The 23,469-nt window shown below is 37.0% G+C and overlaps 1 protein-coding gene and 1 pseudogene across 1 annotated transcript in view; both read left to right on the top strand.

Moving 5' to 3' along the window:
• Cdc2rk (cyclin-dependent kinase 10) overlaps positions 1–23,469 on the top strand; it is a 189,696-nt gene that overhangs the window by 81,619 nt on the left and 84,608 nt on the right. The window lies entirely within an intron of this gene.
• Positions 535–19,832, top strand: LOC150103588 (uncharacterized; annotated as a pseudogene).

Raw genomic sequence — 23,469 nt, 5'->3', positions numbered from 1 at the left:
ATTCGGGTGTTGGACATGAGGAAGAAATGGGCAAGAGAGTTGTGATTGTGGTGGATGAATAATCTAATTGGACATAAGGAGAACGTGAGGATAATTTTATCAGAAGGGTATTGAGAAGCGTGAAAGATAACAGTTGAGTGGGGAAGGTTGTCAGCATGATGCCAAGGTATGACAATGATTATTTGCAACGGAGAGCCAAAATCATAAATGGTATGCTAGTGGAGCTGTGTGAGAAGGAGTACAGTTTATGGATGTATGGTATGTGCTTGAGAGAAGAATGAAATTATGCAGGTGTGGGTTGCATTTGATTGGCTTTGGAGTGAGTGTATTGGAGAAAGTGTTGCTGGATGGAAGTACAATGTGTGTGTGCGATGTGTGCAAGAGATCAGAAGAAAGAGATGAAGGGAAAATCAGAAGAGTGGTATTGAAGAGACAGAGTGCTTGGCAGTGGAAACAGTAGTAGTGTGAGAGATAAGAGAGAACTGGAATGCAAGAGGAACAGACAATGTGGAGAGCCTGGGTGGACAGGGAGACATGGCATATGAAGAATGGAGGGCTGGAATGTGTATGAAAAATGAAGTATATTGTGATGTGGATGGGGAAGTTGAGACTGAGCAGATATACGTGGTAAGTGGTGGTAAAGGTGATTGGCATGTGTGGTGGGGAAATCACAACCAACAAGTGACTTGGATAGGACTGGTTATAGACCTAAAAATGAACTTCTGTTTTTGTTTGCAAATGCCAGAAGTGTCAGAAATAAGGGGGATGAAATGGTTTCAGTGATTGAGTTTATTCGCCCCAAAATCATTGGAATAAGTGAAACATGGGTGAATGAAGAAGATATCATAACAGGAATAGAAATGGGAGGATACAATATTTTTGGTGAGGATAGAAAGGGCAAATGTTAAGTGTTCTCATCTGCGTGAAAGATTATCAGACCTACTGGACATGACAGCCAAATAGCACTTTTTATCCATTTTCTTTCAACAGGTAAAATGAATTGTATCTAGGTTTTGTTGTACGTATATATACATCTGAGCTGGTTTGAAGGTTAAGGTACGTAAATAATTAACTTTTTAACCTGTTTTTGTGTTTTTATTCCACTTTCAAGTTCTTCTGTGTTCTACCTATTGCCATTGTTTAGGATTTTGCTAAAGTTCATCATTCCTGTTTTTATATAGGTTTTCAATCATATGCTTTGTTTTCCTTATTATATGTAAATTATCTGTACATTTCATATGATGTAAATTTCATCTGTTCATTCCCATTTCTGGGATGATTCTTTTACCTGTCCATCCAGTCATCAGTAAAATGAATAGAGTGAGAGCGGACATCCTACATGACACCTCTCTGTCTCGTTGCACTGCATGAATAATATTGATGATACCTTATGTGGACTTAGGTAGACATTATTATTATTATTATTCAGGCCTCCATGGAGTCAAAAGACTCATCGTGGGAGGTCCATCCTAAGAACATAAAGTCTGTCAAGACTCATCGAGGGGAGGTCCCCCCCCTAAGAAACACAAAGTCTATCATACCACTCCTTAAACTCATTGACTGTTCTTGCTCCCACCACTCCATCAGGCAATGCATTCCACGGTTCAACCACCCTCCTCACAAAGAAACCACTCCTTACCCTCTTACTCACAGTTTCCTTTCGTAACTTCAAGGGATGGCCTCTTGTCATCACTCCTTCCCGCTGTTCAACCAAGCGAAAGAACTCCCCAGTGTCAACCCTGTAACCACCTCTCAACAGTTTAAAGGTCTCAATCATATCACCTCTCCCTCTTCTATCCACCAAACTCTGCAGTCCACATTCCCTCAGCCGATCCTCATAACTATGCTTGTACAGGCCTGAAACCATCTTTGTCATCCGTCTTTGTATCCTTTCCACAGTTAATTTATCCCCATCAAATCCTGGGGACCAAATCTGAGAACAATAATCCAAGTGTGGTCTGATCAGAGACTTATACAACGGAATGATAACCCTCTTATCTCTGCAGGTCAGTGTCCTTTTCATAATTGCAGCAATCCTCTGTGTTACTTTCACCAACTTTGCAATATGTCCCCTAAACTTCAGGTTTCTATCAATCATCAACCCCAGATCTCTTGTCTCCTCAACTTCTTCCAGCATAACTCCTCCCATAGAGTATGCTGCATCCCGTCGATGTTTCCCAAACCTCAAGACCTTACATTTTGCTGCATTAAACTGACACCCCCATTCATTTGCCCATCTATCTAGCTTATTCAAATCCTCTTGCAGGGCTACCACATCTGCACTATTACTAATAATCCTTCCTAGCTTCACATCATCCGCAAACAACTGAATATCCCCTTGCAATCCCTGGCAATGTCATTGATATAAAGGTTAAACGATATAGGTTCTAGTACTGAGCCCTGTGGGACCCCACTTGTAACCCTCTGCCTCCTTGAAACTGCTCCACCATACACAACTCTCTGTTACCTATCAGACAGCCAATCCTGAATCCAGTTGACCAATCTGACATCCGGACCCATGTGTGCTGCAACTTAAATATCAGCTTATAATGTGGCACCCTGTCAAATGCCTTCGCTAAGTCTAAGAAAATTGCAGTATATACCTTTCCCTCATCTAATGGTCTTGTAACTTTATTATAAAAGGCTAGCATATTGCTAAAACAAGAGTGCCCTTTTCACAAATCCATGTTGGCTCTCACAGATAACATTACCCTCATCTGCCCAATGCTGTATACAGTCCCTCACTACTTTCTCCAAGATCTTAACAAGTACTGATGACACACAGAATGACCTATAATTAGACACTTCCAGTCTGTTACTACCCTTATGCAATGGCACTATCTTACCTTCCTTTCATTCCCTGGGCACCTTTGCTGAAGCCAGACTTTCATTGAAAAGCCAGGTTAAAGGCACTGTCAGTTCCCTAGCACATTCTCTCAAAACTCATGGTGAAATACCATCCAGTCCCACAGCTTTACTGACATCCAGAGTACTCAGTATCTGAAACACACTCTCCTCTTGTACCTCTAAATCTCGAACAAGCCCTATCCCTCTAGCATTAAAACTGACTCCTCTAGGATGAAATACCCCAATAAGTGTTCGTTGAACAATTCCACTATGTCCTCTGCATCAGTCACTCTATTCCCATTTTTATCCCACAGTATCATTCTTCCACAGTCATTTCTCTTCCTACTGGCCACATAGCTAATAAATTCCCTAGGATTTTCTTTGGATCTTAGGGCCAATCTTCTCTCATATTCCAGTTTCGCTTTCCTTACCACACTAGTCACTCTTCTGGCCTGTGTCTTATATTCTTCATGCATCTTCTCTTCACCTGTCTCCTTATATCTCTTCCATAGCCTCTTTTTTGCATGCAATTCCTGTTTAATATTGTTTAACATATTTAATAACATATTGTTTAAAATATTTAACATAAAAGAGGAATAATAATGGCAATGGTTATGAGGCACTATGGTATAACGAAGTTGAGAGGAAGACATATTTAGTTGGATGTTGCAATAGGCCTGGGAATTTGGAGGGTGGTGATGAAATGTATGAACAACTTGGATTAATGAACAAAGGAGGTATAATTATTATGGGTGATTTTAATTAGGGTGGTATAGATTGGAATGAAGAGACAGCATTTGGGAATAAGGAAAATGAATTTCTCAAGTTTTTGAGAGATAACTCTGGAGACTCACCGCTAGAGGGATTCATAGTCGTTTGTGTTTGTTGAGAGCTCATGATAAGATAACTGTTATTTTAAGTTATCATTGATAAATTTACTTGAATATTACATAGTTTTGTTTGCCTTGCGTATCTTAGTGTGTCTGTTTGTGTGTTTTTGGTGTTTCATTTTATAATTTGATAAAATACGTTAGAAGTGAGTATGACTCCCCTATGAAGGGGTGCTTCAGGGTCAAAACTGTATAACTCACAGGAGACCTCTACATAGCCTTTAAAGGAATGCGGAGAACCAACCAGGGCTTCTGACCTAATGTCCAATCCTCACCTTCTCATGGTGCACCCTATTGGGTATCTACTTGGATACTGAACGGATGAGGAAGGGCTGGCAATTTGGGATTTAGCCGACCAAATTGTATTCTTATTGGTTAAACCAAAATATAGAATGATGGTACAAAATGACAAAATTTCATGCTGGCTGGGGCGTCGCCGGGTTAAACAAGGCCCTCGTTGTTTTCGCCAGGAAACCAGTACGAACAGTGAAAAGTCAGCTACTGGAACAAATCTGAAAATGAACCCCAACTCAACATCACCAAAGTTAAAGATCGGTACTATCAACGTAAGAAGCCTGAATGGCAAAGAAATGGAGTTAGCTGAGGAATTAGATAAGTACCAGATCCACATAATAGGGGTGACTGAAACAAAAAAGACCAAAACTGGTGAGATCTTGCTGAGCAATAAATACAAAATGTTATATTCAGGCAATGACAATCAAAGAAAAGAAGGAGTAGCCATAGTATTCAACACAAAATACGAGGCTAATCTTCTTGAATGGCAGTCAGTCTCAAGTAGAGTAATGTGGGCAAATATGAGAATGGGGAACTGGACAATGAGACGTATTTGTGCCTATGGTCCCACAGAAGGTTCTACTAAGGTAGAGGTGGAGGAATTTTTTGAGGCTTTAGAAAAAGCAACTGACACAATGAAAAATGAAAAGTTGGTCCTTGTTAGGGATCTAAATAGCAGAGTAGGAAATGATTGTGAGACATACAAAAATATTTTGGGAAAATTTGGAGAAAAGAGCAAAGCTAATAATAATGGCAAATATCTGTTGGATTTCTGCTCAGGACATGGACTGGTTATTACTAACACCATGTTCCAACATAAAAATGTGCACAAATTCACATGGAGAGAAGAGGCTAGGAATAAGAAAAGTCTCATTGACTATGTTATTGTTGATAGTGATGTTTTCTGTCTGTCTGTTGCAGGACACCAGAGTGTACAGAGGATTTGAAATTGGAAGTGATCAATATTTAGTCTTGAGCAGGATAAAATTGAATTTCATATTGAAAAGAATAACATGTAAGAAAGTTTTAAAGCGAATAAAAGTTGAGCAGCTCTCAGATGTGAGCTGTAGACTAAAATACACAAAGATTATTGAAGAAAATATGAAAGAGTTTGAGAACAGGAATGAAACCTTGGAGATTCAGTGGCAAACTCTGAAGAAAACATTGATTGATTCTGCCAGAGAGGCATGTGGTGAGGTTGTCTGTAAGGATAAAAAAATCAGAACTCCCTGGTGGACACAGGAAGTTAAAGAGGCAGTGAAGGAAAAGAAGAAAGCATACCAAAAGTTCCTGTCAAATAAGTCAGCTTGTGCTCTTAGAGAATATAGAGACAAATGCAAGAATGCTAAACACTGTGTAAAACTAGCTAAACAAAAGTCATGGGAGGACTTTGGCAAGAATATAGAAAATAAATATCAAGAAGGTGGCCAAATATTCTGGAGGTTGTTGAAGAAGCTTAAGAATGGAGGAAAGAGTGCTATAAAACGAATTAGAGATGATAAAGGTGACATGAAAACGGGAGAAATTACTTTGAAAAACTGCTAAATGAAACAAGCAGTGATAACAGCACAGTGGTAAAAAACACTGACCAGGCATGCATCCAGGAATACATATCCACACTTGAAGTAGAAAAAGCCATCAAAGGCTTGAAATGTGGAAAGGCAGCAGGAGTAGATGATATTCGACCAGAAATGCTGAAGTATGGTGGTATAAGAGTCTTACAGTGGCTGCACTGCATAGTTCAGAAAGCCTGAACAGAGGGACGAATTCCCGATGATTGGAGTAGAGCTCTCATAGTACCCATATATAAAAAGGGAAGTAAAACAGCATGTGAGAATTACAGAGGTATTTCCCTACTGAGTGTTCCTGGCAAGATCTATGCAAGTATACTTGAGAAACGGTTGAGAAGAATTTTGGAAGAAAAGCTTGGTGAAGAACACGTTGGATTCAGGCCAAATAGAGGCTGTCAGGATCAGATCTTCACTTTACGACATAGTCGAGAAAGCATGGGAATATAACAAAGATCTGTATTTAAGTTTTGTCGATTTGGAAAAGGCATATGACAAGGTGCCAAGAGAGAAGCTGTTCAATACGCTACAGTTATATGGTGTCAATGGGGCATTATATTTAGCAATACTTAGTCTTTATTTGAGTTGTAAGTCAGCAGTTAGAATTGAAAGAAGTACAGGAAGATGGTTTAATGTTAAATCTGGTGTGAGACAAGGATGTACATTATCCCCTCTATTATTCATTATCTATATGGATCACATTATGAAGGATAGTGGTATTAAACATGATATCAAAATTGGAGATGTTAATGTCAGCTCTTTGCTTTATGCGGATGATGTTATACTTCTAAATAAATCCGCTACAAGTCTGCAAGATTCTCTGACTAAATTGAATAGCTGTTGTAATAGATATGGTATGAAGGTCAGCAATAAAAAGAGAAAGACAATAGGCAGAATAATTGAAAATGTCAACTGTGTTGTGAATGGAGAACCTGTGGAACAAGTAAAACATTTCAGCTATTTAGGCACGATTTTTACTGAAGATCGTAAATTAAATATAGAAATAGACAACAGAATTAGCAAAGCTGGTATGGTGGGAAGTCAATTGAATAAATTCATATGGAATAAGAGAGAAATTAGTCAGAAAACACTAAATTAGCTGTATACAAGACAGTGTTCAAACCAGTTTTAACTTATGGATCTGAGAGCTGGGTCAGAAGTAAAACACTTGACCAAAGACTAGAGACCACAGATATGAGAGTCCTGAGAAAGATTATAGGTGTGAACAGATGGCATCACTGGCAGTATCATATTAAAAATGAGGATATTAGGAAAGAACTTGACATTGTCAGCATCCAGGAATGCGTTAGCAGAGCTAATCTCAGGTGGTATGGTCACTTAAATAGAATGGGCGAGGAAAGATTAGGAAAACAAGTGTTCTCTGCTAGGTTGGCAGCAAAACGACCCAGAGGAAGACCAAGATATAGGTGGATTGATACGGTACAAAGTGCTTTAGACGATAGAAATATAAGATCTGATAATGTTGGAGTGTTGACAAGTAACAGACTGATTTGGAGGAAAATTGTAGATAGGAAATTAATAATGATGTAATTTTTTTCGTGTAATACTATCATATCCTGTACACCCCTTGAGGGTACATGACAGGAATTTGATGATGATAATGAGGTGACCGGCAGGCACATGAACGGTATAAAGTGCAGGCCAGAAGGGTAATGAGTGTGGTAAGAAAAGCAAAAAAGGATTACGAAAGAACATTGGCCATGCAGGCTAAAGAGAATCCTAAACAGTTTTTTCGATATGTTGCAAGTAAAAGGAAAAATGTATATGGCAGAATGATTTTAAAGAATGCCGATGGTAGGGAGGTAACTGAATCAGTTGATATAGTTGAGTTACTGAGTGAGCACTTTGCAAGAATATATATCCAGGTGGTGACATTGCAGAAATGAATGAACCAATAGATTATATGGGAATTGTGGTGAATGAAGTGGAGGTGAGTAGTCTATTGCATAACTTTAATGTTAATACATTATGTGAATGAAGTAGAGGTGAATAGTCTATTGCATAACTTTAATGTTAATACATCTGTGGGATTGGATGGTATACCAGCTCGTGTCATACGAGAAGCGGCTAAAGAATTGTCAGTACCCTTGACCATTTTGCTTAATTTGAGTCTCGCGTCTGGGTTAGTCCTGAGGGGGTGGAAAGACGGGAAAATTGTTCCACTGCATAAAGGTAGTTCCAAGACTGCTGTTGTAAATTACCGACCGATTAGCATTTCAGGAATCGTTGTCAAGGTCTTAGAGAAATTAGTCAAGAAAAGAATACAGGATTTGATAGATGAAAATGGGATATTGTATGGGGGACAACATGGTTTTGTGAAGGGTAGATCATGCCTCAGTAACTTGCTTACGTTTTATTATACAGTGACGGCTGAACTGGATAGGGGTAATGGGTTTACAGTGATTCTACTGGACCTTGCCAAGGCCTTTGACAGGATACCACATGGAACCCTAATCAGTAAACTGGAGCAGATGGAGTTGGATATGTTATGGATGGATAGGAGGGTGGTTGATGGAGAGATACCAGAGAGTGGTTTATTCAGGAGTTGAGTCTAAAAGACGGCTTGTGACTAGTGGTGTGGCACAGGGCTCTGTTCTTGGACCACTACTTTTCAATTTGTTCATTAAATGATATAGAAAAGGATCTGAGAGGAAATGTTCACTTGTTTGCTGATGATGCAAATTTGGGTAGAGCAATTGTGAAGTGCACAGGATGTCAAAATATTACAGGATGATTTGGATAGTTTGGAGGACTGGGCTAGGAAAAATGGATGTCAATTTAATGTGGCAAAGTGTAAGGTTATGCATTTTGGGGTGAAAAGAATAGCAGCAGTATATCACATTGGTGGAACCGTACTCCAGGAGATTGATGAAGCCATGGATTTGGGAGTGTTGGTGGATAGGGAATTGAAATTTAGGGGGCACATTGCAAAAGTGGCTAAATCAGCTCATCAAATCACTTGGTTTCTGAAAAATACTTTAACATGCAGAGACAAACAAGTTATTGTTCCTCTGTATTGAGCCTTGATAAGATCCCATCTGGACTATTGTGCCCAGTTATGGGCGCCAGGGTTTCTTCGTGATGGGGAGGAAGTGGAGAGGATCCAGAGACGAGTAACCAAGATGATAGCAGGTCTGTGGAATGAACCTTATGAGAATAGGTTGAAGGTTTGTGGGTTGCAAAAATTGGTCGATAGGTGGAAAAGGGATGTATGATTGAGACATTCAAATTACTGAAGGGTTACTATAAGATTAATCCAGAAGATATTTTTGAAAATAGGACTGGTGGTGGGAGGACTAGGGGCCATGCATGGAAGCTCGGCAAGAATGTGGTTAACAAGGGTGTTAGGGCTAGGTTTTTTACTTGGAGAGTGGTGAATGAGTGGAATAAGCTGCTAGAGTCTGTGGTGGGTGCTACGAACGTGAATGAGTTCAAGGAAAGGTATAATAGATTCTGTGTGAATGTCGAATAGTCGTTCTTGACATGTTGTTAGGGCCTCCCTCGATGAGTCTGTCGACTCCTTGGAGTTGCCCGGAATAATAATAATAATAATAATCATTTCATCAGAGAATGTAATTCTGAGAGGGGTTTCACACTTTCCTCCAGTTGGTGGAAGTGATCATGAAGTGATCACCTGTGTTGCCGTTAGTCATATGCAGAGTCTTTTCAGAGGAAAGGATATACAGTAAAACCCTGCAATTTACGTCATTGGTCCCATCTTAAGGCCTTTTCTTACGATATATTGTTTTCCCGCCATTAACAACTTGATGTGGTTGTTATTTTCCGTGATTTGCGTTTTTTTTTCAGGTAGCAATACTAATTTTAGAATCGATTTCTGTGGAAATCTGCGCATTTCCCAGATGGCGTTGCTTTTGGCTGTAGTTTCGTTTCCGCCATCACAGTGACTTGCACGCTTGCAGCAGTAATGTAGCAATGAGCGATACCGTGATTTTTCAATCACAGTACGAATTGATATTGCAGAATTTCTGCTACGTAATTTAGCACGTGAGAGTTGCTTTCAAGTTCCGGTGGTGAATTTTCCATAGTAAAAAACAGGTCAAGCATTGAACTCAATGCGAAGCAATCTGACGCTATGTCAAAAAAAAAAAAAAAAAAAAAAAAAAAAAAAAAAAAAAAAAAAAACGGAAAGCAAAAACAATCAATAATTAAAGATTTTTTTTAAATAAATAAATGTAAGTAATTGTAAATTCATTTATTTTCAGTTATTAAATTTTGTAATCTAGTATGTAGACTCACATACTAGCAGTAAGTCATCTTTCAGCCTTTTTTTTAATGTTTTTTTTTTTTTTTTTTTTTTTTTTTTTACATTTCCTGCTATTTACACTTTTTTCCATCAGTCCCCTGAAAAGTCTAAAAAAGGGGTTTTACTGTATGTTGAATTATAAAGCTGGTGATTATGACAAGCTTAGGAGACAGCTTAGAGCTATAACATGGAATGAGGAGTTGAGTTGTAAAAAAATAAATGCTGCATGGGAACTGACAAGGAAATACATAACAACATCAATGTGTGAATTATTCCAAAGGCCAAAAATGCTGAATAAGGTAGATGTAAAATGGATGAATCTGGAGCTTAATTAGCATAAAATCTGGAAAAAGAAGATACTTTGGAGGAAGTACAACATGATTAATTGTAAAAGTCAGTTACATGAAAAGTATAAAGAACAAGCCAAGAGAGTGACAAGAGAGAAAACAAAATATGCCTATTTCTGCAGTATGAGCAAAAATTGGCAAATGGCAAAGAAAAACCCTAGAGAGTGTTTTAGATATGTGGCAAGTAGAAGGAAGAATGATCATGGTAAGATGAAAGTGGTAGAATGGTAATTGCTGCCGACGACATTGTTGAAGTATTCAGTGATCAGTTTATAAGGGTGTTTCATCTTGATCATGCCGTAATCATGAGGAACTTAAGTGTAGAAGATATAGGAGAGGATGGCTTAACTGTGAGTGAGCAGGAGGCATTTGATGAAATAAACAACCTTGATGTCAATAAGGCAATAGGATTTGATGACATATCACCATGTGTCTTAAGGGAATGTTCCATGGAATTGGCAGTAGTATTGGCGTGCCTGTTTAATAAGTCTTACAACAACACAGGTTCCAAGGGAGTGGAAAGAAGGTAAAATTGTTCCTCTGCATAAAAGTGGTGATAAGGCTGTGGCTCCAAATTATAAGCCAGTCTGTATATCTGGAATTGTGGTTAAGGTACTAGAGAGATTGGTGAGAAGTAGGATACAGAAATCAGTTGATAACAGCAGTATCCTCTGTGGGTTTGTTAAGGGGGAAAAAGGGGAAGATAATGTTTCACTAGCTTACTTATGTACTATAACAAGGTGATAAATTCCTTGGACAGGGGAGATGCATATACAGTGGTGTACTTGGATTTTGGAAAAGCTTTTGATAGACTGTCACATGACAAGCAGGTAATTAAATTGAAACAGATGTGATTGGATAACAGACTTCTGAGTTGGATCGGTGACTAGCTGTCAGATAGGTAACAGAAAGTTGTATATGGGGAGGTGCAGTATCCCAAAAGAGAGATAGGTCACTAGTAATGTACTGCAGAGGTCAGTTTTGGGACCATTGTTGTTCAATTTGTATGTTTATTTATTCTTATGGCAAAAGCAGCTACAGGTCAATGTCCAGACCAAAAAGCCAATCCAGGGCTTCATTTGTCACCATGAGGATGTCCTGGAGGCCACCACCATGAAATTGGCGCCTTGGGCAGTCATTCACAATATGAGTGATCTTCTGGGCTACAGGGGAACAGTCACAATAAGGGTGGTCTGATAGCCTCCATCCATCCATGCAGCAGGTAGCCACATGTGCCCTGGTTAGTTTTGATCCTGTTGATAGATGACCAAATCTTCTTAGTAAGGGCAAAACCAGGCCACGGAGCACAGGGATCCCCAACCAGGAAACCATTTGTTGGAAAATTATTGGACCGTTGTTCTCTCCACATGTCAGGTATTGATCACAAGACAGCCGAAGAGAGTTTTCATGGACCAGAAAGGTTTTCGTGATTTTAGGCAAATACTAGGTGGATTTATGAGAGTCTGGTGCAAGGGCAGGAGCAGGTTGCTCATTACTTTATTAAATACTTTAATCAAGGCCCATCCTCTCAGTATATCTGGTGGAGTAATGTTAGATAGGACAGGCAGCCAGGGGAGAGGGGTGCCTCTCAGTGTCCCACCAATTGTGTGCATGGTAGAGCCCAGCTGGGTGTCCATAATGTTAGTGTGTGCACTTCTTTCCCAGACAGGGGCACAGCATTCTGCTGCAGAAAATGCGAGTGCCAGTGCAGATGACCTTAAGACATCAGCATCAAAACCCCAGATTATTTCAGCAAGCCGTGAAATGATATTATTTCTCATTTTAACTCTGTTGGACAGATTGGTGATGTGCCTTCCATAGGTATGTTATAATGATAATAAAATGAGTTTAATTAATTATGGCCTTACTAGAGGACTTGAATAGATTGCATATATGGACAGGTAAGTGGAACTGTCAGTTCAGTGCTGCGAAGTGTAAGGTTTTGAGATTTGGTAAGCAGTGATGGGATGAGAAGTATACACTTGGTGGGGAAACTTTAACAGAAGTAGAGGAGATGAGAGATCTAGGAGTGATGGTGGACAAGGATATGAAATTCTGCCACATTGCACAAGTTGTGAAGACATCACATCGGATAATGGCAGTGATGCTGAGGACCCTGATATATAGAAATAGAGAGGTTATGATGCCATTGTATAAGGCCTTGATCAGGCCTCATAATGATTATTGTCCACAGATTTGATCGACAGGTTTTCATGGTGATGAAGATATGTTGGAAAGGCTCCCTAGAAGATTCACAAAGGTGGTCAGTGGTTTTTGGAATGTGGAGTATGAGGACAGATTGAGTTGCAGAGCCTCGTGAATAGGAGGAAGATGGTAGATATGATTGAGACATATAAGCTAGTCGGGTTGTTATCAGGTTGACATGGAATAGATTTTTCATAGAATGGGAGAGGGGTGGATAGAATAAGAAGCCATTGCTAGAAATTTATAAAGAGGATGTGAGCAGAGTAGTGAGGAACAGGTTCTTTGCATGGAGAGTTTGGTGAGTGCAATGCATGTGTCTACACCCACAACACACTCGTGTTGTGGGTGTGTAGACACATGGAATCTGTTTAAAGCACAGTTGGATGAGCATGTGTGCAAAAGTGTGTACCTCGCACAATGAGTCTCTGACTCCATTGGGGTTCGATGTTAATAATAATAATTACGATAAATGTAATTTTTTTAAATTAACTTTTATTGAAATAAATAATACCTTTTACTTTTATGAACAACAACAAATGATGTTAAATTACATTACTCAGTTTCTGATTGTGAGACTTTCTTATTATAAAAATTTATATCCAATGATATTTCAGCAGTGATTCTTCGCTTTCATCTTTTGCTTAAAATTGTAACAGATGATTTTTTATTTATTTATTTTTTTTTTTAGGATGCACGTTCCTATAATATCCAATATTTAACCACTGTAGATATGTGAAGGATGTCCAATGCCAGTGGTGTTCAACCTTTTTTACTACACGAACTACTTTTCTATAAAAAATTATTCGCCAATCTACTCTCTTATATATAAGTTATTCAGCAATCTACTCTCTTATATAGATCACGTTCCCCTAACCTGATATCTGATTACGCACAAATAAATAACTAAAAAAAAATACACAACTAAAAACTTTATTTGTGTATTTAAAAATTTATTTATCACTTTTAATTATTTTAATACAACAAATATTTTAATACAACAAAAAAATACAAATATATTGGAATAAAATATTATTTCTCTATTTTGGAAAACCAAAGTTAGAAAAAACAACACATTGATTACAAACTCACAAGTTACAGGAAATGCTGGTTGATTAAAAAAAAAAAAAAAGTTAATGTGAAATTTGGCATTGTTTGGACCTCGCAATATTTTCATAGTCAAGTTGATATGAAGAGGTGGCCAATTGCAGGCAATCATCCAAATGATCATTTGTAATTTGGTTTCTTAATTGATTTTTTATTACGGTCATACTTGAAAAAGCGGATTCTGACAAATATGTTGATCTGAAACACGACAGAATTTTTCGCGCAATATCAGTTAATATTGGGAATTTTTCATGTGCATACTTCCATATGACTTCATTGTTTATTGATTTAAAATGTAAACTATTCTGAATGTTTATTATCTCAAGTTCTACTTTAACTTGGTTTATTTCAAACATCCCACTAATTTTATTTGAAATTTATGTGATGTTCAAGTTTTCTTGAAATGGATTATTGATAAAAGATACAATCATTTCAGTTTTATTAAAATCTTTAAATCTTGAATTTATTTCTTCCTCAACTAATTCTATTTCACAAATAAATTCTTTTAAATCATAGCAAAGCATTTCTTAATTTTGTTCAAAAAATTTTAATAAATATGGGAGATGTCTAAATTCATGGTCATTTATATTTTTCTTTAATAAAAGTAAGTATTGTTAGAAAGTTTTTATTGAACTTAACATGTCAATTAAATTTTTATCTCTACCTTGTAACTCTAAATTTAAATTGCTTAATTTCATACAGAAATCTACTAAAAATGATAAGTGTAACAATCATCTTTTATCACTCAATTGTGATAAAAGTAAATATCACCTTTTTCATCAAGAAAAATTTTTATATCATTAATTAATACAAGAAATCTTTCTAAAAATTGACTTCTGCTGAGCCAGCAAACATTATTGTACAACAGAAGTTCCCTATCATCATCTGCCTGTAATTTAAATAACCACCAGAGGGCTTTTCCTCGAACAGAATTTACAATTTTAAGTGTAATATCTAAAACATCTTTTGTGTTTAATCTTTTACTACACAATATTTGTTGGTGAATAATACAGTGGTACTTTAAAAAATCTGGATATTTGTCAACCTTTTTACATAATGAAATGAAGCCTGATTTATTACCTATCATTGCAGGAGCACCATCAGTAGTAATAGACACTAGTTTAAAAAGCAGAAGTTTGTGTTGTTTCACAAATTCATCAAATGCTGAAAAAATGTTTTCTCCCCTAGTACTTCCCAATAATGGTTCAAAAGTTCTTTACTTGAACAATCTTGAAATACCATGTGAATAAATACCATTATATGAGCAATATCAGTGAAGTCATTTTATTCATCAAATTGTAATGAAAATGCAACACTGGTGAATGTCTGACATTAACTGAGTATTCAGATCGGCAATTAAAATTTCAACTCTTCTCATAACCAATGTTCTGGAAAGTTGTAAATCTTTAATATTCGAAATGATTTCATTTTTATTTTTAAAATCAGAAAATAAAGATTCTGCTGCTGCAAGAAACGATTCTTTTATTAACTCTCCATCAGTAAAAGGCTTTTTTGCTTTTGCACACTTTCAAAGATGCAATAGTGACCGATGTTGGTTTATTTATTACTTTCGAAATCATATTTTGTTGTCCAGAAAGTCCTGCCTTTAAATTTATAATTTAAAGAGACAAACAAAGTTTATTTTTTTACAATATTCACATGGGACTTAATCTAAGTAAAAAATCGATGTAATGTGCTTTGGAATATTTAATATTTAAGCTACAATCGAGTTCTTACACTTTGCTTATAATCGTATTCTCTTGGCTGACTGTTTGACTTCCACCAATCGAAATTAATTAATTTACCCGGACTTATAAGAAAATTACTGATTTGACAATTTTAATGAAAAATAAATAAACAATAGCAATACACTTAAAGCGAATTAAAAATAATACAAAATAATGATAAATAAAATATTATGTTTTCAGTTTTAATTAAATTTGTAAGTAAGGAGGAATACTCAAGAGATCGACCAAAAATCGCTCCGCAACCGACGGGTTGAACACCCCTGTCCTATGCGGACTAATTCAAAATTTATGCTCATTTTGATGATTTTCAACCACATTGTATCTATCGAAGCAGGTACTTTTTATTCTGAACTATTTCTTTATAATCTGAAATTAGCTGTCTACTGAGATTAATCTAAGTTTTCGCAATACGGTTTGATATTTTCACCATGTAAAATTGTTTATATGCATGTGACAAAAAGATGTTCGGTAGTGCTAGTTTTTAAAAACACCATTTAAAACTGTTTTATGTTTATGACACAAAAAAAGAAAGTTAAGTAGGGTTTTTTTTTCTTAAAAAAAATTCTAAATATTACTAGTTCTACTGTTGCTACTTGTTGCTATATCTGAAATAATCTGTGTCTTAGAAATACTCAATAATAATTCTCTCAACTGGAGGAAAAAGCTAGAAAAGAGTGAACACTTCCCCAGAAGTCGCACTAAAGTGCCTCTAGCTTTAGTGCAGAATACATCAGTAATATCTTGTTTCATTTTCATTGTTGATTAACAGACATCCTCAACAGAAGTACTGATATTTCTTTTACAGCCTTTTATTTATTCGTGTGGGGTCCCCCATTCCTCGACTTCCCCTTAGGACATGTTGAGCCCTCCTAATGAGGGATTAAGTATGCATTTTTTGACTGTAGCAGTGTGTATTTGTACAAGAAAAAACACTATTTTCTATGTTCTTTATTCTGAAAGTAATCGTATTTCTTTTTTTCTTTTCAAGTAACGTTAAATTTGAAATTATATATACTAGGACAAACAGTGGGAACACTTCCAAGTGTTACTTTTGCATTTGCTAGTTGTGGAAAACTGAGGATTCCATTGCTCATCTAGAAAACTTTGCTCTGTAAGACTATGAGATTTTTTTTTTTTTAATTTTTATAAATGTCGTTTCTAAAGCAATAGAAAAATTACCGCAGTTTCATTCCAAACTAACTTATTCTGAAAATAAGTTTGTCTCATACTTAGATGATGGTTTTTCCATACCAGGAAGTTGCATTTTTCAGCAAACAGGCAAAAGGCTGGAAAATATTAGAATACATAATGTACTTGCCTTATAGTTGCTTCTGCCATAATTCTAACCAAAGCAAAATTACGGCCTTAGTTGACCCATTCATTTTTATGATTGAGACAACTAAGCTTGCATAGCCAACTGGAGAGGGTTGCTGCTTTTTTTTTACCAAGGATTAGACACCAAGATTTACCAAGGATTCACACCAGCATGAGGATTAGAATCCTCATGCTGGTGTGAATGCTTATGAAAATGTTTAGGTGGTAATTCTGTAAATAGCATAGTGCAAGGCCATTATCCAGTTTATTGGATGTTTGAAAAAACATTTTTTTATGTTTATGTAGTAGCATGAGAACCTTAATCAGGGCTTTTCAATTGAAAATAAGTTAATCTCATACTAAGATGATGGTTTTTCCCTACTTGGAAGTTTCATTTTTCAGCAAGCAAGCAAACGCTGGGAAATATTAGAATATGTATAATGTACTTGCCTTATAGTTGCTTCTGCCATAATTTCAATCAAAGCAAAATTACAGCCTTGGTTGACCCAATCATTTTCCTGCTTGAGACAACTAAGCTTGCATAGCTAACTAAAGAGGGTTGCTGCTTTTTTTTACCAAGTAGCTGTGGATTAGAATCCTCATACTGGCATGAATGCTTATGAAAATGTTTAGGTGGTAGATTAATTTAATTCTGTAAATAGCATAGTGCAAGGCCATTATCCAGTTTATTAGAGGTTTGAAAAAACATTTTTAGTCTTATCTCTGATGTTAATTACATATAGTATTAACATATTATAGATTTCCAATGTGGACATAAAAATAAAAGAAAGTTTTGATGGTCCTGAAAGAGAACATTTTTGTTTTCCTGCTGTTCAAAATTTAGATATCTTGCACATTATGGAATACCCTGAAACAAGGGTAAACACACAAAGTAATTTTACAATTCAGGACATCAGATTATTGTTTCCTTTTTTTTTATTTTAAAGTTCTGTGTGATATAAAATTTCTGGGAAATGGTTAGGGTCAGCAGTGCTCAAATCCTGCTTGCTGAAGAAGGAGCATAAACTTGTATCAATGCTTTTGTGATTTGTACTCTGTAATCTAAATTTGTTATGGTGGGCTAGATTTTTGCTTGTATAGGAGGAAACCATTCCACTTGATAAAATCCAATACTTGTCCAAACACTTTCCATAGTATCGTTGTATGCACATACAGCAGTGGATTTGTCTTTCTTGAAACCATGCTTCTTCACTGATTCCATTCATGGATTGTGCAGGGAAGACAGAAAAACATCCTTTTGGTCTTGCCAATGTAGTGCGATGACTTTACCTTGCTGATAAGCTCAGATTTCCCCCTTCAATAGTTTTCTCCTGACTCGAGATCTGGAGGCATGTCTTCCCCCTTTTTTTTTTTTTTTTGGCATCTATGGTATAATAACTATCTGTACAATGGTGTAAATGCAAATCAGCAAGTTCAGAACACATATAGTAGTTATCTATTGTAACTCAGTAATCTTTCCGCAGTAAGGGGTCTTGTAACAAATATTTATCATACTCGAGTACAGTCTGATTTCCCGTATATGGTTTTAAATCCCAAATATTATTATTATTACCCCAAGACCTCATGGAGTCAAAGACTCATCTGGGAGGTCCTTTTATCACACACACAGCTCATTATACTGTGCCTTGAACACATTCAAACTCCTTGCAGACACCACACTCTCAGGCAAGGCATTCCAATCATTTACAACTCTGCACGAAAAAAACCTGCCTCTCACTCCCCTACTCACACCTTCTTTGTACAATTTCCAGGGGTGACCTCTGGTTCTCCTACGATCTCCCACTATTTTCTGTAGAACTTCTCCAGCATTGATCTTATAACAACCCCTTACCAACTTGTAGGTCTCTATCATATCTCTCCTCTTCCTCCCATCCACCAGACTCTGCAAATTACATCTTCTCAATCTTTCCTCATACTGGACATTCAAGAGGTCAGAAACTACCTTAGTCAGTCACCTTTGGACCCTTTCCAACAACTCTTCATTCTTCTGAAAACCAGGTGACCAAATCTGGGCACAATAATCCATGTGTGGCCTAATCAAAGCCTTATACAACGGAACAAGAATCTCCCTACTTCTACATGTCAATGCCCTCCAGATCATTCCTGGAAGCCTTTGTGTGTTGTTTTCACAATTTTGGCTACGTGTTCCCTAAATTTCAGATCCTTATCTGTTATCACCCCCAGATCTCTTATTTCTTCCACCTCCAACAATATATCCTCACCAAGCATAAATTCTGCATCCCATCTTTTGCATTTTGCAACATTGAACTCACATCCCCATTTCTGTGCCCAATCACTCAATTTATTCAAGTCTGCCTGTAAGGCCACAACATCTTCACTAATCGTCATGGTTCGTCCCAACTTTGCATCATCTGCAAACAACTGAATATCTCCATCCAAATCTTCACCAATATCATTAATATACAAATTAAACATTAATGGCCCTAAAACAGACCCGCTGGGGCACTCCACTAGTGACTTTCCTTTTCCTGGATATCGCACCCCCATACAAAACTTGTTGATACCTATCAGATAGCCAGTCTCCAATCCAATGCACTAATCTAATATCCAACTCCATCTGCTCTAGTTTGACTATCAATTTATCATGAGGTACTCTATCAAAAGCCTTTGCAAAATCTAAGTATATTACTGTGTATCCATCTCCTCTGTCCAAGGAAGCAGTCACTTTATTGTAATAAGTAAGTAGATTACTAAAACATGACCTCCCTTTATCAAATCCATGCTGTCCATCAAAGATAATACCATTGTTGTCAACCCAACTCTGGATCCTAGTTCTCACAAGCTTCTCCAACAACTTAACCACAGCACCTAACACACAGATAGGCCTATAGTTCTTCACGCAGCAGTTCAAGGCTTTTTGAAATACCTAGCTTTCGAAGATATCAGGCAGAGGAAAAGGTGGTAAAGGTCTTGGAAAAGGAGGAGCCAAGCGTCATCACAAGGTTCTTCGTGATAACAACCAAGGTATTACGAAACCTGCTATTCGTCGTCTTGCTCGTCGTCGTGGTGTCAAGCGTATTTTGGGTCTAATCTACGAGGAAACTCGAAGCATCTTAAAAAATTCTTGGAAAACGTTATCCAAGATGCAGTTACATACACTGAGCATGCCAAAAGGAAGACTGTAACTGCTATGGATGTCGTATGCTCTAAAACGTCAGGGAAAGATGATGTATGGTTTCGGTGGTTGAGGAACATCTTCAGAAAAGCGGCCCTTTTCAGTTCTCCCACGATGAGTCTTTTGACTCCATGGAGGCATGGATAATAATAATAATAATATAGTTTGATGCTTGAGTTCGATCACCTCCTTTATGAAGTGGCACGATCTTGCCCTCTTTCTACTCCTTAGGAACTTGATCGAGTGCAAGACTCGTATTAAAAAAATATGTCAAGGCAGGTGTCAACTCCCTGGCACAATCCTTCAGAATATGTGGTGATATATTATCAAGTCCCACAGTCTTATTAACATCTAGTTTACTCAACTCCCCATACACCTCTTGCTCACTTACAGTTAGCCTCTCCTCCCCATCATCTACTGCTCTCAATCTCTCCATGAAGTCACATTCACAAGATTGAAAGACCTTTATGAACTGCTCATTAAGTATCTTCACCACACACATTCTGCAACAGCTGTCTTTATACCATTTTCTCAACTATATGTTCATACCTCTGTTTAGCTACCCTCACCAACCAAGTCACCCCTCCTTGCCTGGTCTTTGTAGACCTCATGGAATTGGTTATTTCCACTTCGCTTATGCTGCCTCCACAATGCCCTCTTTCACTGTATTGCATGCTTAATCTCTTTATTCATCCATCTCACACCTACTTTATTTAACCTTCTCACCCTTGGAATACATTAAGACATTGCATTTTCTAGATCAGGGGTTCTCAAACTTTTCCATGTGGCATACCACTATATTTAATTCAAGATATTAGATGTACCAGTAAGCAAATATGTTTTCGTACGACCCAGCAGTGGGTCACGTACCACCAGTGGTATACGTACCATTGGTTGAGAATCCCTGTCCTAGATAGTTTTTGAAAATCCCCCAAGCTGCATTGTTCCCCCCCCCCCCTTGTAGTTCCACATATACCCTTTTCTCACAGAGGTCCTCACACTGCTGGCAACCACCCAGGTAATCACTTCATGGTCACTTTGACACCTCATTTATAATTACATCCTCTGATGAGATGACCGAAAAGACCCTCAATCCTTGCATGCCCTCTGTTACCTACTGTCTCAGGTAGTTATCCCTCAAAAACTCAAGAAACTTATTTTCTTTACTTCCAGTGCTATCTCATCATTCCAGTCTATATTGCCATAATTAAAATTGCCCATGATGATCACCCTTTTCTTATTTGCTTCGCTAATTTGATTATACAGTTCATTATCACCACCATCCACATTACCTGGTCTATAACAACATCCAACTAAGTATTTGATTCCATTGACCTCTATCTCACACCATACTGCCTCAAAACCTGTGGCACTATTTCCCTCTTGCATCTCTACTTTGTATGGACATAACTCTTTCTCTGTCATCAATAGTGCTCCCCCTCCTTTTTTACCCCTTTTATCCTCACAAAACACATCATACCCTTCCATCTCTGTTCCTGTCAGGATGTTGTCCTCTTCCAAGCATGTCTCACTTATTCCGACAATCTTTGGGTGAACAGATGCAATTAATGCAACCATTTCATCTGCCTTATTTCTTATACTTCTAGCCTTTGTATACAAACACAACAGCTCATTTATTATTATTACCCCAAGACTTCATGGAATCAAAGACTCATCTGGGAACATTATGGAAATAACTACCATGTTAGAGTAAAACTTTAGTTTAATATAAACCGAAATAAACACTCGACGTTGCTTTACTAACTGTTTTTTACTCTAACATAGGTTGTTTCCATAATTTGCATGATGTATTCTAATCACCGTGTAAGCATGAAGGAAAGGATTCCAAAGATCCACTTTGCACTTCGCAAAGTAAATTTGCCCCATACTTTGCTTTCTTTTGGGGAATATAATGCTTACATTTCAATCTGCCTTTGAATGGCATAAAGCTTTCATCGGTGCTCATGTGTCGCTCACGAATGTGTAATGATCTAAAATTTCTGACAAATTTTCATCAGAAAATCATAAATTGCGTTGAGGACTGGGCACAGATGTGTTTCCTGATCAGATTCCTTGTTATTCTGAAAAAAATACTTCACGATAAGACTGAATTGTTTTTCAGTCATAACATCACAAAACGAAAACTTTGCCATGTTCAGAATCCATTCTGTAGACCAATGCATTTCTAGAGTGGGCATTTTCATGATTCCTTGCATTACCAAAAGCACTACAAATGTAAATAGCATGTTGATATATAATATTGGGCTCCAAAGTGTACTGCTAGAATGCGAACTCTACTCAGCCTTCTGATGTTGTTGGCAAGCATAAAGGTAAGTCTGTTCCATTATGAAGGAAAGAATATCATTGCCTAGAAATAGACGGAAGAAGCATAAAATGTTGCTGTGTCCATGTCTTCATTAATACTTGGCATAACCTCATCATCAGTACAGTAAGTGCTACTTGAAATAAAGGCTCCAACTTTCTGCATCTCAGGAACTGTTTTATTTTTACCCCAAATGTTACTGCTACTTGCAATCTCAGAAATGAATTGTGTTCTTTAGATATACTTGCTAATATCCCTTTCTGTTGAAGTAACAGGCTGTAAGCTAATGAAAATTACTGAGAAATAGAGGAAAGAACATGTCCCAGTAGACACATTAAAAAGTCCCAAGCAATAGCTAAATAAGTGCAGAAATTTGTTGTTTTTGTCAACTTTCAGATTAATCAGGAGATATTCGAAACATTTTATTCTGATGTTGCTTTTGTATGATGACACTGTTTTTTAAATATTAATTTCCCCACTTATCCAATAACTCATAATTTCCTGATTTATAATAATCAGGAAACAATATAAAATAGAAAATATACAAAAATTTGCTAATTTGTAATAATCACAATTTATTTTATTTTATTTTATTTTTTTATGCGTGGATAGGCGTAAATCACAATTTAATTTCAGTATTGCAAAATTAAAAGTTATCTGGTACAATTACTTTGGAAAAATAACTAATTCAAACAAAAAGAAAATGCAGGGGGGAATTAGCTATCGAAGACAAAATACAATTTTAATTCTATTATAAAAAATCTGGAAATGAAATTTCACTTTTGACAGGAAAGTATCGCTACTTCAAAACTGTCCCATAATATCTAAACTGGCAGAAAATATTTACATAACAGTTTACTTCATAACAGCCGTTTATTTCAATTTGTAATGAGCAATTCAGGGAAAACAAAGAAAGTTGAAGTGCACAAGTTAGGAAGACATCTTATCGGATAATAGCAGTGATGCTGAGGATGCTACAGATTACCTTATAAAGATTATACGTTATGTGATATGATTCAAGATTTATGTATAATTCTCTATAAAACAAAATCATAAAAGTGCGAGCGAACCTTCATGCAATCTGTGAACTGTTCTTCAAACTAATGTTATAAAAAAAAAAAAAAATCAGTTAACGCCTTTTTATTCCCGTATATGGGAGTAGGTGAGGCCATTTAGCCCTGTCTAACTTTTGGAGACTGAGTGGGCAGTTCAATCTCCACTGGTACCAATCAGAGATAGATGGCCCAAGGCTATCACTAATTAAGCGGTACACAGTGAAGAGAGACGGCTCAAATGTGCCGCCATCTCGTGGTCCCTAACCCTAACACAATATATTTAATGTCTGAAATAATGTGGGTTCTACGGTCGATTTTCTTGAGTTTACGGG

Source organism: Typopeltis vanoorti, chromosome 9 (genome assembly GCF_054136105.1).
Source record: "Typopeltis vanoorti isolate ZY-2024b chromosome 9, IOZ_Tvanoo_1.0, whole genome shotgun sequence".
Taxonomy (NCBI): Eukaryota; Metazoa; Arthropoda; class Arachnida; order Uropygi; family Thelyphonidae; genus Typopeltis; species Typopeltis vanoorti.
Note: the sequence above shows the minus strand (reverse complement) of the source record. Positions and strands in the feature narration are given on the sequence as shown.